This window comes from Rhineura floridana, chromosome 8 (assembly GCF_030035675.1).
Source record: "Rhineura floridana isolate rRhiFlo1 chromosome 8, rRhiFlo1.hap2, whole genome shotgun sequence".
NCBI lineage: Eukaryota > Metazoa > Chordata > Lepidosauria > Squamata > Rhineuridae > Rhineura > Rhineura floridana.
In genome coordinates, this window is record NC_084487.1 from 129,287,218 (window position 1) to 129,302,964 (window position 15,747).

At 42.7% G+C, this 15,747-nt stretch overlaps 1 long non-coding RNA gene across 2 annotated transcripts in view; it reads left to right on the forward strand.

Moving 5' to 3' along the window:
• The window catches only part of LOC133363196 (uncharacterized), a 34,543-nt gene extending 25,188 nt beyond the window's left edge, over positions 1-9,355 (forward strand). For both annotated transcript variants that reach the window (XR_009757616.1, XR_009757615.1), the window contains 2 exons: positions 6,311-6,385; positions 9,083-9,355. This is a non-coding gene — a long non-coding RNA (uncharacterized LOC133363196). The remainder of the gene's footprint in view (positions 1-6,310; positions 6,386-9,082) is intronic.
• Positions 9,356-15,747: the final 6,392 nt, after the last annotated feature.

The window sequence follows — 15,747 nt, forward strand, 5'->3', positions numbered from 1 at the left end:
CAGTCAAAGGCTTTGCTGTAATCTATAAAGCACAGGGTGATTTTCTTCTGAAAATATGATCTCTGGTACCTCTTCCCTTTCTAAATCCAGCTTGGACATCTGGCATTTCTCGCTCCATATGTGGTAAGAGCCTTTTTTTTTTGTACAATCTTGAGCATTACTTTACTTGCATGAGATATTAAGGCAATAGTTAGATAATTACTGCATTCCCTGGGATCCCCTTTCTTTGGAATTGGGATATATATTGAACGCTTCCAGTCTGTGGGCTATTGTTAACTTTTCCATATTTCTTGACAGTTTTTTGTCAACATTTGGACAGATTCAGTTTCAGTAGCTTGTAGCAACTCTATTGGTATGCCATCTATTCCTGGTGATTTGTTTCTTCCAAGTATTTTAAGAGCAGCTTTTACCTCGCATTCTAAAATTTCTGGTTCTTCATCATACGGTTCCTCCATGAATTAATCTGTCATCCTGGCATCTCTTTTATAGAGTTCTTCAGTGTATTGCTTCCATCTTCCTTTGATTTCATCTCGGTCAGTCAGTGTGTTCCCCGTTGATTATTCAACATCCCTACCCGTGGTTTAAATTTCCCTTTCATTTCTCTAATCTTTTGGAATAGGGCTCTTGTTCTTGTTCCCTTTTTGTTGTCCTCTTCTATTTCTATACAATAACCATTGTAATAGTTATCTTTGTCCCTATGTACTAGTCGCTGTATTGTTGCATTTAGGGTTCTGACCGTGTTTCTATCTCCTTTTGCTTTTGCTTTCCTTCTCTCTTTAACCATGTTTTGAGTTTCCTCGGTCATCTATTAAGGTCTTTGTCTCTTTTTAACTAGAGGTATTGTCTTTTTGCATTCTTCCCTGATGTCTGACTTCACTCCATGTTAAAGCTGAAACCCTTCTGAAGAGAGCTGTGTTGATCATTTGTAGGACCAGAGCAGGCAATTGCAAATATCACAAAGATTCCCCCCCAGTGAGTAGACTATTGAAGGGTTGCATGGGCGTCAAGGAAGCCACTATTAAAACAACAAACTTTATACTGTTGCGTGCCACCCCAATCTTCAAGCGGTGAGATTTCCAGGGGTCCCTGCACTCGCCCAGGGTTTGGTTTCTTTGGGAAGAAGGTCAGGGGAGACTGTGGTGTCTTTATGAAATATGGTTTGTTTATTTACACACATTGCAACCTGAGCTTAGGATGGAGGGGTTCAAGGCATCAGCAGTCCAATATCCAGCTTTTCCATCAGGGTTACAGGAGGCACCCCAAAGCCATGGTGCAGAGAGCCAGTCTCTCTGCCTGCCTCCAATTCCCAGCCTTTCTCAGGCACAACTCAAAACACAAGCCTCTCCTCAGCCCCAGGAGGGGGGCGGGGCGGCTCTCCTGAAGAGTTTCAATGACAAAAGGATCTCTGTGGCCCATTCACCAGCTGATGGATACCTGATAGACCCATTAACCCACCTGGCCACTCTATTAGATTAACAAAAGAAACTCATCTGACTAGTAGAGTGGGTTTCTCACCCCAAGGCACAGGATTCCAAATCAGAGGCTGGAAGGGGACTCATAGAAACTATCCATCTCAACCCCAAAACCCATAACACTACCCCCTTCCCTGACAAAGGTCTGTCCCAGACCTGCAAACAAACAGCAGAAAACAGCTTTTCCTGCAAAGAAATAACAGATACAGGTTAGTAAGACATTGAAATGCACATCAGTATAAGCATAGTCATAGAAATACAGTCGCATTTCCACACAAGTACAAAAACAGTCCATCCCTTTACAGCAAGTTCTCAATCAATTACTCTCTCTTTAGGCTTCCTCTTCTTTCTTGGAGCCCCCGGTCACAGTTCTGCATCCAACAGCTTACCCAGTCCTCATACTTGGCAGTGCCCAAGAGAGTGAGTTCCCGACATGTTTCAGCCAGATTACAGCCTCTGTGCCGGAGCTCCTTTGTCCTGCCTGGTGCCACTGCAGCACAGCAGCCCTCAAACACACACACATTTCCCCCTTGCTCCCCCAAACAGTTGCACACACACAAAATCTAACAGGCATCGTGTAGTAAACCTTAAACATTAAAAACTTACAGCATAATTCCTAAAAAATCATTAAACAGTTCATATCCCCACAAGCATGCAAAAAGCACAAATCAACAGCATTTCAAAAGGCAATAATAAAACCATCAGAAGAATTCCCACAGCAAATCAGTACACAGTCCCATAAGCACAAACCCCACCCCCAAACCATGCAGTTGCCCACATGGCCCTTTGTCTTGGGGCTTCATGGAGTTCCCAGTCCAAGCTGATCCCTGCTGCTGCCTGCAGGGTCTTGGGACACACCTCCAGGAAGATATTTGTTTCCTCATCAGCACACGGCAGACTGTAGCCATTTTCCTTCCATTCTGTGCTCTGGGAAAAGTCTTTAAGTCAGTCCACTTCATCTCCTGCCCCAAACTCCAAATCAAAGTCCTGCCACAAGTCTTTGTCTGGGGGCATCTTCTTTAGGACTAGCTGGCCTAGCCCACCCAGGTTGGCAGAAAGAAATCTCAGTTCTCCCTCGCCATCTCCAGTGTTAATCATGGCCCCAACCAGAGACAGGTAACCCTCCCAGTGTCTCTTGCCCTCCAAACTCACAGGGTGCTGGGTGCCTCTCACCGCTGTAATTTGTCCAGGGACTGGACTCATCATAGGAGCTGCATCCCACCCTATAAAACCATTACGGGGCACCCAAGGGGCAAAGTCACTTGGGGATTTTATCTCACCCATCTCTCCAGGCGCTGGGAGCTCCTCCTGGACTTGCACTCCCACTTCAGGCTTCTCCTCCTGCACTTTTTCTTGCACAGCCATTTCTTCAGGCGCTGGCAGCTCCTCTCGCACACACCTCCAACTTTTCCTCCTGCACTTTCTCTTCTATAGCTGGCACACACAGGGTGAAGAAATCTATCAACAGTGGCTCTTCTCCAGCCTATAGTTCAGCTGTCTCCAAGGCCTTTTCTTCCTCCGGCACCACTTCTTCAACAGCAGGCTCACCTGAAGCAGAGAATCTATCAGCAGCATCTCTTCTTCAGCCACTACCCCACTTTCTTCCGAGGCATCTTCCTCTTCATTTTCCAGCCTATCCTCCTTCAAATCTTGGGGCTTTACTTCCAACTTTCTGCTGTTTCCCCCCCTGGCAGGCTCCTGGATGATCAAAGCTTCTTCCTCCTCCGCTACTGACTGCAACTCCTTATAGCCCAAGCTCTCCAGCTGCCCATCCACTTTCTGGATTTCTTTAGCCACCCTAGTCTGGGTGCTCTGCAGCTGGACTCCCGGGTCACTCTGAACCCCTTGTAGTGGCTGATCAGGCAGGGCTCATACCTCCTCAGATGGATATCCTCCTTCTCTCCAAAGATGCTTTCAAAAATCTCCCCCACTCGTTGCCAGTGCTCCTGGCACTCTCATTGCCTTTGCTGCCAGACCTCTTAGTGTTCTTGTTGCTTTTGCTGCTGTTCCTCCTGCCTATGCTGCTGGTATATCAGTTTGATCAGTTCTAGGGGTGCTGTTCTCCCCTCCATGTTGACTCAGGCTTATCAGTCCCATTGATTTTGATGATACTTGTTTCCAAGCAAATGGCTACAGTCATTCAGCTATTATATTGTTCTTGGCTGGACTCTTGAGATTAAAGGGAAAACACTTCTGCCTTAAAGCAGTTTGAGCAGAGTGAAGATGATTCCCCCTCATCCTTCCAAAGGGCATTTAAAATGTGGAGTTATGTAATAGTGATGCAAATTGATTGTCCTAATTTGTAATAGTGATTGTATGGGGTGGGGGGTTGCCACACCTGAATGACCATGGGTATCCCCAGAAATTATTGGGGGGGTGACAGTATTTGATTTGTAACTACAGGTTGTTGACTTGCCTATTTACGGTCTTTATATGACAGGCTTGACCTTGTTATCTATTGTGTGGGCAAAACAAGTCTATAGTGTATAAAAGCTTGATAACTTGTTTACTCACAGCTGGCCATCTAGAGATCACTCACCACTAGGGTTGCCAGGTCAGAAGCATCCCAAAGCCTGAGATTTCAGGGGCGGGCCCTAGTGATGTCATGGGGAAAGGTCATAGTGATGTAATAGGGATAGGTTGTAGTGATGTCACAAGGATGGGCCCTAGTGATGTCATTAAGCATGATACATTAAGCATCAACCACAGTTGCTTGGAGTATACAATTAAAAAAAATTCTCTGATTGAAAATTAAGATAAAACTCTTAGCTAAAAGATAGAGACTGGGTAGGGAACATTTAATCTAGCCTACTTGATTCTGGCAACAAGAATTTAAGTGCCCACTGGCCAGCCCAGTCACCAGAAGGCCATTGTAGGAAGAAAGGAGCCTAGTGTTGTGAAGATGTTAGATAGGAGCACTCAGGAGTAAAAATGGATGCCCCTGAAAGCTGCAATTCTAAACACACTTACGAAGCCCCATATAACTTAATAGGACTGTTAAGACACGTGTCTACTGGGAACCTGAGTGTGTGAATCTACCACCCACGTGTCCCATTAAACACACCTCCTTGAGAGGAGGGAGACCTTTCGCTAGGGATAAAACAAGACTTTGCCCTGAAATGTCTCTAAATAGTGTGTGCATAACCCCCCAAAATGCAGGTCCAAACCAGACTAAAGCAAAGCTTTACAGCACAAACACAACCCTTTGCTATGTTCACAAAAGTCCCATTAATTTACAGCATAATCCTCACCATGTCTACTCAAAAGTAAGTCCTATTGAATTCAATGGGGTTTACTCCAGGTATGTGGGATTAGCAATGCAGCTTTACCCCACAAAAGCAAGTATTGGACTAAAGCTTCATATTGGGAGCAGTTTAGACAGCCATGTATATTGTAAAGTACAACTGATATTAGTTAATATTTGTTTTCTTCCCAACCCTATTCCATGCTTTGCAACTACTCCATTCCTGATAATGCATTTTAAAAGTACTTAAGTGGTAGTACTACCATGACTACAGGAAGAAAATTGTATTTGTTTCTACTGCCCTGATATTAAACCACATTTACAACACAATCCTAACGAAGTCTACTCAGAAGCCCTATTGAATTCAATAGGGCTTACACCCAGGTAAATAAGGGTTAGGATTGCAGCCTTACTTAGGAATCAGCACCATTTTATTGTATAGAAGGGGTAAATAATAAAATGTGTACATGTAACTGTGTACATTTATTATTTATTTATTGCACTTGTATACCGCCCCATAGCCGAAGCTCTCTGGGCGGTTTACAGCAATCAAAAACATTAAAACAAATACACAATTTAGAAACATTTTAAAAACAATTTAAAACACAATTTTAAAATTCAAAACAATATAAAAACAATTTTAAAATACATGCTAAAATGCCTGGGAAAAGAGGAAAGTCTTGACCTGGCGCCGAAAAGATAACAGTGTTGGCACCAGGCGCACCTCATCAGGAATATCATTCCATAATTTGGGGGCCACCACTGAGAAGGCCCTCTCCCTTGTTGCCACCCTCCAAGCTTCCCTTGGAGTAGGCACACAGAGGAGGGCCTTTGATTTTGAGCGTAGTGTACGGGTGGGTTCGTATCGGGAGAGGCGTTCCATCTGGCGTTCATGCCAGACTGGCTGCCTTTCAACTATGAAAATGGACTGCCTTCAAGTCAATCCCAGTTTATGGCTACCCTATGAATAGGGCTTTCATGGTAAGCGGTATTCAGAGGGGGTTTACCATTGCCTCCCTCTGAAGCTAGTCCTCCCCAGCTGTCTAGGGCCTGCTCAACTTGCCACAGCTGCACAAGCCAGCCCCTTCCTTGTCCGCAACTGCCAGCTAGGGGGCAACTGGGCTCCTTGGGACTATGCCGCTTGCCCACGGCTGCACAGGTGGCAGGGCATGTAACCTCTGAGCCACTCACTGTGGGGGTGATCTTTAGCTGTCCTTTGATACTAGGGTTGCCAGGTTCAGGCCCTGAGACTGATCCTGTATTTTTAGGAGAAGAGAAAGTCACCCAAGTGCATTGGTGGTCCTTCGGCCACAGTTGAAGGTCCACTATTCTACAGAACTGGTTACAAAAGACCTGTTCTTCTATTAGTGGATTTTTCTCTTTATAAAACACCATTCAAATACTTGAGTTTGAAAATCTCCAAACTACTCTCTCAGTTGCAAGCCATAACGTGAGAGATTGAACTAAACAACTATGCAAGCACCTTATATTGGGATAAGTTAAATTTGACTTCGCTGGGAATGACTGCAACCATAAAAATGAAAGTATTACCCAAGAGTTACCTCTAATTCTTCCTATATCTTTATTTTCTCAGATGTTGAAGAAATAACAGTTATGAGGTTCTGAAAGGCTGTACCACATACCAGCCAAGCAGTGCATTTTGCAATAGGTAAAGACCTTTTTATGCTCCCAGGCATTTTAATTTTCTTAATCATTTTAATCTTTTAATCCGTATTTTTAATTTTTGTCGTATTGTGTTTTTGTAGTGTTTTTTGTTGTTTGTATATGTTTTTATGATTTTTATTATGATATATTGTATTTTATCTTGTTTGTTCACCGCCCTGAGAGCTATTCTGCTAAGGGCGGTATATAAATTGAAATAATAAAATAAAATAAAAATAAATAGCTGCAGCTTCCAAACTAGCTTCAAGGGCAGCCCCACATAAAAATATTACGGTAATCCAACCTTGAGGTTAAAATGCATGGGTCATATTCTATGGCCACAAGAACTATAGAACTTCCATCTAGTAGGGTGGCCAGGGCCTGAGACTGATCCTGTATCTTTAGGAGAAGAGAAGGTCAGCCATGTGCAGGTGTTCTTGCAACTCTGTAATGGGAAAACCCACAAGGTGGAATTCTCCCTCCCCCCTCCACAACTTTTAAAGATACAGAAGACCTCTTGCAGGTCGGGACTGGCAACCAAGAGGTCTTCAGTATCTTTAAAAGCTGTGCAGGGGGAAGGGAGAATTCCGCCTTGTGGGTTTTCCCATTACAGAGTTGCAAGAACACCTGCACTTGGCTGACTTTCTTTTCTCCTAAAGATACAGGATCAGTCTCAGGCCATGGACCTGGCAACCCTACTTAACACCCAGGAGACATGAGCGGGGATTTGAACTCACCGACTCTGGACTCCCAGCCAGGCTCTCCTCCCCACTGTGCTATACCAGCTATCCCCTTTCAACTACGTGTTTTTAAAAATAAAAGATACTGTGATGATTATTGTCATCCCTGGTGAAGCCCCAATATACACACATTGGCCAGGGCCTACTGATGCTGGGTCTGTTTCCTGCTGCCTTCATCACCTGCTGCTGTCTGGGTGGTCATGGGGGGTGGCGGCTGTGGTACCCTGGCCTTTGGCCATAACCTCCAGTCCTATCTGCTCCACTAGATGGGAGTCTGCTTAGTTTAGCTTCTTACAAAATTTGAGTCAGTAGCTGAAAACCAAAAAAGCTTTGGCCTGCTTGAAGCTGGTCAAGAGAAATGAAAACTGAAAGCTGCATAAAGAGTTATAGGAGCTGCTTACAGGTAGTGAAGCAAGAATTCTGGGAGATGGGTTTGGCAGGCCAGCAACCAAGGGTGGGACCCCCTCCCCCATTGACTGGGTGGGAGTGGACTGGGTGGGAGTGGGACCCCTCCCCCATTTACTCTTCTACTTTTCCTGTAAAAGCCTTAAGAGAAGGGAGTGGGTCTGTACAGCTGGAATAAGCCAGAATTCCACTTCTAACAAGGATTCCACTTGTATGCACCCCACTCTCAGAGCAATAAGAGGTTTCAGTGTGCATCCCACTGTTGGTTTCCTTTGAATGAGGTCACTGGAGATTTCTGTGATGAAAGATCTATTCACACATATGTGCATACGTGCACATGAGTGGAAGGGACATAGCGCTAACAATCTAACAGAGCCTGCTCCCCCAGTAGTTTTCTAGGGAGCTTCTAGCACCATAAGACCCCGTTAGAGAGTGACTCAGCTTTTTGTCAGCTCCCAAACTGTCCATCTGTTGTCCTTCCTCACACAGAGACATCTCGATTACACCACTTTCAGTCAAGGGTGGAGGGGTGGGTGGGAAAAAAGACATACCCTCTTTCACCATACTGGTTGTCACCTTCCTGAAGTGTCTCCAGCCTTTTTGTTTCAGTGGCAATATATTGCCCCTCGGTTACATTTCAAAAGGGGTTGCTTAACAGATTTGGCAAGGGCTATTTACTTAACAAAGAAACTGGACCTACCATTTTAGCCATCCTCTTCTGCATAATCCAGTCTTACAGCTGTTACATCCAGAAGGCTGGAGGATACTCCAAGAACCATTTAGCCCAACACCAATCCCATCACAATTTAAAGGGCACCTCCCTGGCTTCTTGTAACAGGAGTCTCAGAAATAGGGTAGATAAGGAACAGGCTTGAAAAAGAGATAAGTGCTGGCTAGAAACTTGTACAGAGTTACAGGTAGGGCAGGGAACTGCTTTTCAATAGCTAAATTATTCAGTAAAATTATTAAAACATCATCTGGAGAAATTTCTTATTAACTTACGTACTAGAAATACTGTAGGCTTGGTTGACAAAACATAATTTTTTGTTTGTTAACAAGATCATGTTTTAACTGCCAAGCCTTAAGACATTGTTTGTTTGAGCTTGCAAAACATTCAAGAACATTCAGCACATGGACTCCATTAACTATAATGTGAATCCCGTTTAAATAACAGCTGTTGTAAAAAGCTTTTTTTCTCAGAACTCTGTAATAGTATTCAACATTCTCCAATGCACATCTCAGAGATCACAAATTATGGTTTTGATTGTACCTTTTAAAACTGAAGGATTCGATATAGATTGTGGAGGGCCGATATAGTCTTTCAGGTATTTATAGCAAAGGCTATATCCCAGATGTTATATGGCTCTCAGTTATGTGCGTGTGATAGTTTTGCCCTTTTTGAAGTCATGCACACTAAGTCTCTGAGAGCTGTGCTCAGAGTCCTGAGCTGTATACTCAACGTGTTGCTGAACTTAGAAGTGGGGCTAATTTCTATCCAAGCTCATGCATGGATTCTCAGGATTCACTGTTGGTTGAAGCTGATTTTTTTTCTCCTGTAGGCTTGGCCCTACTACCATTAATTGATGCACAGCAGTCAAGATGGAAAAGTTCGCTGTTTGAGAAATGACAAAATCTGGGATTTACTCCCGGTGCTCTTCTTGCAAAACTGGCTTGTTTCTGTGCTGATGCGATTGTATGCCAGAAATCAATGACAAATGGTATTATATAGGAACCCATTGAGGTAAAATTTTGGGGTTTGGTTGGTTAAACACACAGATTCGTAACTCTGTATACTGATTGTATTCTTCTATTCAGTGCTTATTTTATGTATTTTATATGGTTTCGATTTTCATTTTTGATGTGTATGCATTGGTCTGTGACCGAAATAAAATACTTACTACTACACCATTAGTGCTATTATACTAAGCATGTTTATACAGGAGTAAGACCCTCTGTTGAAATATGAAGACAGGTGTAATATTTTAAGTGTGATAATGTGCCCCTGATGTACCTTCATAGTCCTGTGAAGGGACTGTGTATTGTTCTATCCTGAACCAAGCTCTCTCTCTACAAGCGCGCATGTGCGCATGGACACACACACGTGTGTGTGTGTGTGTGTGTGTGTGTGTGTGTGTATGACACTGGGGAATGAAGGAAGGGCACTGAGCTCATATTAGCAAGTACCATGATGTCACCACCTACCTCTTCCCTAACACCAACCCCCCTGAGCTGTTTTGAAATTAAGATGCATTTTTTTTTAAGGGAAATTATGTGATAATTTAATTTTTAAAAACAACAGGGAAACAGTCCATCTGAAGCATGAGGGGAGAGTTGATATCCATTACAGGAAATGCAACTTCTATACAGAAAATATATTTTTAGATAAGATTGAAATTAAATAGTAATTGGGGTCCAAAATACTTTATCAGTGCTTATTTTTAGTAAAGCTTTTATTTTAAAAGTTAGGATCAGGCCCAAAGCTCTTTTAGCACTCGTAAAGCTCCTGAATTCTAGGCCTCTTGCACTTTCCATCTATTGTTAAAGACTATCTCAAGCAAATTACAATAATCCAATCTTGTCATTTCCAGGGAATGTATCACAATATACAATTAAAACATATGCATGTTACAATTCATGAGACAATGAGTAGCTAGACTTTAGTAGACCTATTTTATAAAGGTTTCCAGGATGCTTTTTAGCTCTGTAGCTTCACAATTAATATAACTTTGCTCATTTTTCTCCTTGTAATACTTGTGAAAAATCTAATACCTTTAGGATAATCTCAAAGGAGTTTACAAAGAATAAATCCCCCATTTAATCTCAGAGTATTAGGAGATTTTGCCTTTGAACAATATGCTTTACACTGTTTTTTTCTTAGCATAAAGCTTCAAAACAAATTTCTACAGATTGATAGGGACTTGTTTTTTATAAATCCTGGCACTTGCAGGAATACAGGAAAGTATACAATCAGCACTTTGTAACAATTGTGGGCTGTTGATTTTCACCACAGCACTAACAATCATGGCATTATACGTTTCTTCTAGCTGGAATTACAATTCCCCGTGAAGGCCGTGTTCACAGCTTGGAGTGCTCTTGGACTTGTTGCAGTCTGGAGAGACACAGGTGGTGGCAGTGGCCAGGGGTGCATTCTACCAGTTTAGGCTTGGAAGGCAGCCTTATCTCAAGTGGAATGACCTGGCCTTGATCACTAGTGCTCTAGATATCTCCAGACTGGATTACTGCATGCACATTAACTGGGGCTGCTTCTGAAGATGGCTTAGAATCTTCTGTTGGTGCAAAATGCAGCTACCAGGTTGGTAATGGGCCTGAATATGTGACACCAAATTTGTGCCAATTGCACTGGCTTCCAGTGCATTTCTGAGCCTAATTCAAACTGCTTTTATTAACATTGGTGATTTTAGGTTGTTTTTAATGTGGTATTTTAAATCTCTTGTAATCTCTGTATTTTAAATCTCTGGGTGAAGAGTGGGATAATAATAATAATAATAATAATAGGTGACAGCCTATGACCCTGCCCATAATTTAAGATCTGCTTCTGAGGTCCTCCTTGTGTGCCTGCTGGGGAAATTGGTTAGGCTGGCAAGGACATGGGACAGGATTTTAACTGTCCTCCAGTTAACATTTTTTGGCCCCTTCAATTCTAGAATTCAATAAAACCTTAAAAACATTTTGCTGTTGCCTTCCTTCAGAGAATTTGAGTCAGGAACGGGGAACCTGTGTACCTCCAGATGCTGTTGGACTCCAACTACCATCAGTCACAGCCAGGATGGCCAACAGTCAGGGATGATGGGATTTGTAGGGCAACAACATTTGGAGGGCCTCAAGTGAGATGCTGCTAGCATTAGCACACAAACCCCTATACACAGGGACTACCTACACACCATAAGTTTAATGCACACTGAAAGCACATTACTTCCCCCAAAGAATCCTAGGAACTGTAGTTTGTTAAGGATGCTGGGACTTGTAGCTCTGTGAGAAGTAAACTACAGTCCCCAGGATTCTTTGGGAGAAGTAATGTATTTAAAATGTATGAACTATATGCAGCCTTCATCTCTCTCCAAGTGCCTCTGGCACCTGCATTTTACAGTATGAAGCTTTGGTCTCTTTGAACTGCCACCATATCCCCCTGTACTTTCGTTGTCTAGTTCTACCCCTCTCCCATGTGGACAATCACAAGCTGCATATGCCTGTGTGCTGGTGCCTGGAAGTACTACACATGCTGTGTGACACACTGCTCAGATTTAAGAGTGTGCATGTCAAGTAAACAATTTTCACTTGTTTCAGGCCTATGTTTCATAACCAAATTACGTTTGAACTTTCCACAAACACAGAGACTAGCAGTGAGGTCTGCCGTGAGCAGTTTGCCAGGCTTGAGGATTATTCCAAGAAGACTGATTGGGAGAACGATTCTAAGATCCTGCTGTGAATAGACTACTGCTATGCCAGGACTCATACTACTGTAATGTAATAATGATTTCCAATGCTCTGTCAAGTAGAGTCCAGAAAACAATTGTTGCAGAACAAAAGCTAATGTACCAATACCAACAGACTCTGCCACTGCATTCCTGGAAACTCTACCACCCTCCGCTAACATTGTGTTGCTTGCTGATGTCCCATGTTAGCTATGCACAGAAAACACCAGTCAATGTGCTGTGGTGGCTTAACAGCCTCATGATGTTACCCAACCCAAACCTCATGCAACACATAACCAGGCAGCCAGAAAGGATCACAGTACTTCTCATTGCTCAAACCACTACAGCACTGCAGGTAGAAGATATTCATAGGCTTCCCAAAAGAAAGGTATGAGCCACACTGCAGGAATAGTATCTTCACACAATGTCTGTAATGCTGGACACAACTGGAAATATTAAGCGTTAGACCCATTGAAGTTAATAGATATGACTAACTTAGATTCATTAAGTAGGCCCTAGTTGAATACAACCCAACATGTTCCATTTCTGTTTTCTGGTTCTTAGCTATGGGGGCAAAGCATTTTTTCTTCCCTGGGTCTTATATATCCCTGATAGTATGCCACGATGTGCCATAGAATACTACCCTTTATTGTGACTGTGGGGTAGAGAAGGAGGGGACAGTTATCTGGTGCTCTCCACTTACTCCAGTTGGACTTGTAGTGTAATGCTAGGTTGCTGTTGGGTGACAGAACTAACCCCTAGGCAAGCACAGGGATTTTCACAAACTTTAACTTCTCCCCACTACACTCCCCTGTCTCAGCAAGCCCAGTTTGCTTAAGGGTTGCTGGTGGTTGCTTCTCACCAACACAAGGATATTGTTATGCCACTGTAATTTATCCACCAATTTAGTGTTGTGCCTCAATGCTACAAGGTTGATTTTTTAAAAAACCCTATTATGTTCCATCCGGCAGGAATAAACTGGGGAAACCACACTGTGAATTATTGGGGGAGGGGATGATATTTACGTGTGTATGTGTGTGTACTGCAAACTGCAATCTGTATGCAAAAATACAAACATAAACACAACTTTAACGGATAAAATTACCAAACTAAATTAAAAAGTGTCAGTCTTGCAATTTGTGTATAAAGTACAAATATAAACACAACTGAGCAGACACAATTGCCAAACTAATTAAACATTATACAATTTAAAACCTAGAAAGCATACTTGTGACCCTTAATTTTATGGCAGTTGCTAGAAATATTGCAGTCTTTGTTATCACCAGCATATCTTGATCCACAAGGTTACATAATAATCAGGTTAATATAATCATGATATGGTGACTAAGTATTTACACGTGTCTCTGTACAAAGAGTACAATAACAGTATATGGACCAGCATTTCAGTGTTACCGGATTACTGGGGGAGAGCTAATGCTGTCCCGATATTCAAAAAGGGCAAAAAGGAGGAACCGGGGAACTACAGACCTGTCAGCCTAACATCAATCCCTGGAAAAACTCTGGAGCAGATGATAAAGCAGTCAATCTGCAAGCACCTTGAAAACAATGCAGTGATTACTAGGAGCCAACATGGATTTATGAAGAACAAATTCCTGGCAAACTAATCTTATCTCATTTTTTGATCCGGTAACCTCCCTTGCAGACTGTGGGAATGCTGTGGACGTAATATATCTCGACTTCAGCAAAGCTTTTGACAAAGTGCCCCATGATATTCTGATTAGCAAGCTAGCTAAATGTGGGCTGGATGGAACAACTATCAGGTGGATCCACAGTTGGCTCCAGAATTGTACTCAAAGAGTGCTAATCAATGGTTCCTTCTCAAACTGGGCGGAAGTAACGAGTGGGGTACCGCAGGGCTTGGTCCTGGTCCCAGTGCTCGTCAACATTTTTATTAATGACTTGGATGAAGAGGTGCAGAAATGCTTATCAAATTTGCAGATGATACAAAATTGGGGGACACAGCTAATACCGTGGAAGACAAACAAAATTCAAAGGGACCTTGATAGGCTGGAGCATTGGGCTGAAAACAACAGAATTAATTTCAACAGGGATAAATGCAAAGTTCTACACTTGGGAAAAAGAAACCAAATGCACAGTTATGAGATGGGGGATACTTGGCTCAGTAATACGACATGTGAGAAAGATCTTGGAATTGTCATTGATCACAAGCTGAATATGAGCCAACAGCAATGTGGCTGCAAAAAAGGCAAATGCTATTTTAGGCTGCATTAACAGAAGTATAGTCACATGAAGTATTAGTTCCCCTCTATTCAGCACTGGTTAGGCCTCATCTTGAGTACTGCGTCCAGTTCTGGTCTCCGCACTTCAAGAAGGATGCAGACAAACTGGAACAGGTTCAGAGGAGGGCAACAAGGATGATCAGGGGACTGGAAACAAAGCCCTGTGAGGAGAGTCTGAAAGAGCTGGGCATGTTTAGCCTGGAGAAGGGAAGACTGAGGGGAGATATGATAGAACTCTTCAAGTACATGAAAGCTTGTCACACAAAGGAGGGCCGGGATCTCTTCTCTATTGTCCCAGAATGCAGGGCATGAAATAATGGGCTCAAGTTGCAGGAAGCCAGATTTCAACTGAACATCAGGAAAACCTTCCTGTTAGGGCCATACGACAATGGAACCAATTACCTAGAGAGGTAGTGGGCTCTTCGACACTGGAGGCATTCAAGAGGCACCTGGACAGCCATCTGTCGGGAATGCTTTGATTTGGATTCCTGCACTGAGCAGGGAGTTGGACTTGATGGCCTATAGGACCCTTCCAACTCTACTATTTTACGATTCTACCATCTTTACATGAACATGTACGATTATGGAATGGGGTTCTCATAAAACAGCCTCATGTACTGCTGAAGGAGGCACATTTAATCATGCACTCGAGATAGCTCATCTATCATTAAATACTGTAGATCAGGTGCCATTGTATTGGGAGGACCAGTTGGAAAATAGTAATACCTGGGACATAGTTTTCTCATTGCAGTCAAATTGTTCTGTTGTTCTGTATCCTGCTTTGAATATTAATTTTATGCTTTAAATTTAAGAAGTGGCCACAAAGACCATTGGATAATTACAAACATTTGAAGAAATTCTCTTAAGTCTCCTATAAATATTACCTTTAAACTGATGTGAAACAGTGCAAAGAATCGTGCCACTGGACAATAGTTTTGGAAAGTTATGAAGTTTTGGAAAGTTATGAATAGTTTTGGAAAGTTATGGCAGGGACTTAGAAGAGTATACTGCTTTGAAGACTTTTAGCGCAAAGGCAGGATAAATATTTTGGATAAATTACATAAAAACTATAAATTGCCCATGTTTTCACCTCCCGTTGACACAAATGAAAACCACACATAACTAGTAGGAAACATGACTGGATGACTTTACTTTCTACATCTCACAGCCAAGTGTGTATGGCTACAAATTGCCCAGCTTCAGACAAGCCTGCCTGCCTGCTTCTGCATGAGTCACAGTCTGTGTCTCATGACTGCAGATGATTTGCCCAGATACCTAACGGGCAGACTCCTTTCACAATACTTTATCTTTTAATCAGGAGCATTGATTGAAAGATCCAGTCAGGCTCAGTTATCTGATACTCCCCTCCACCCTCGAAGTCCAGGCATATTGGAAGTAGGCAAGGTCAGAGCAGTAAAACATGCAGAGATTCAACGGATAACCTCTTCTGTTTCCTCACAGGAGTTTTGCATTAATTTACATCCTGTGGCACAGTAGTGTACCCTGATTCAATAGAAGCTTAAGCAGGAA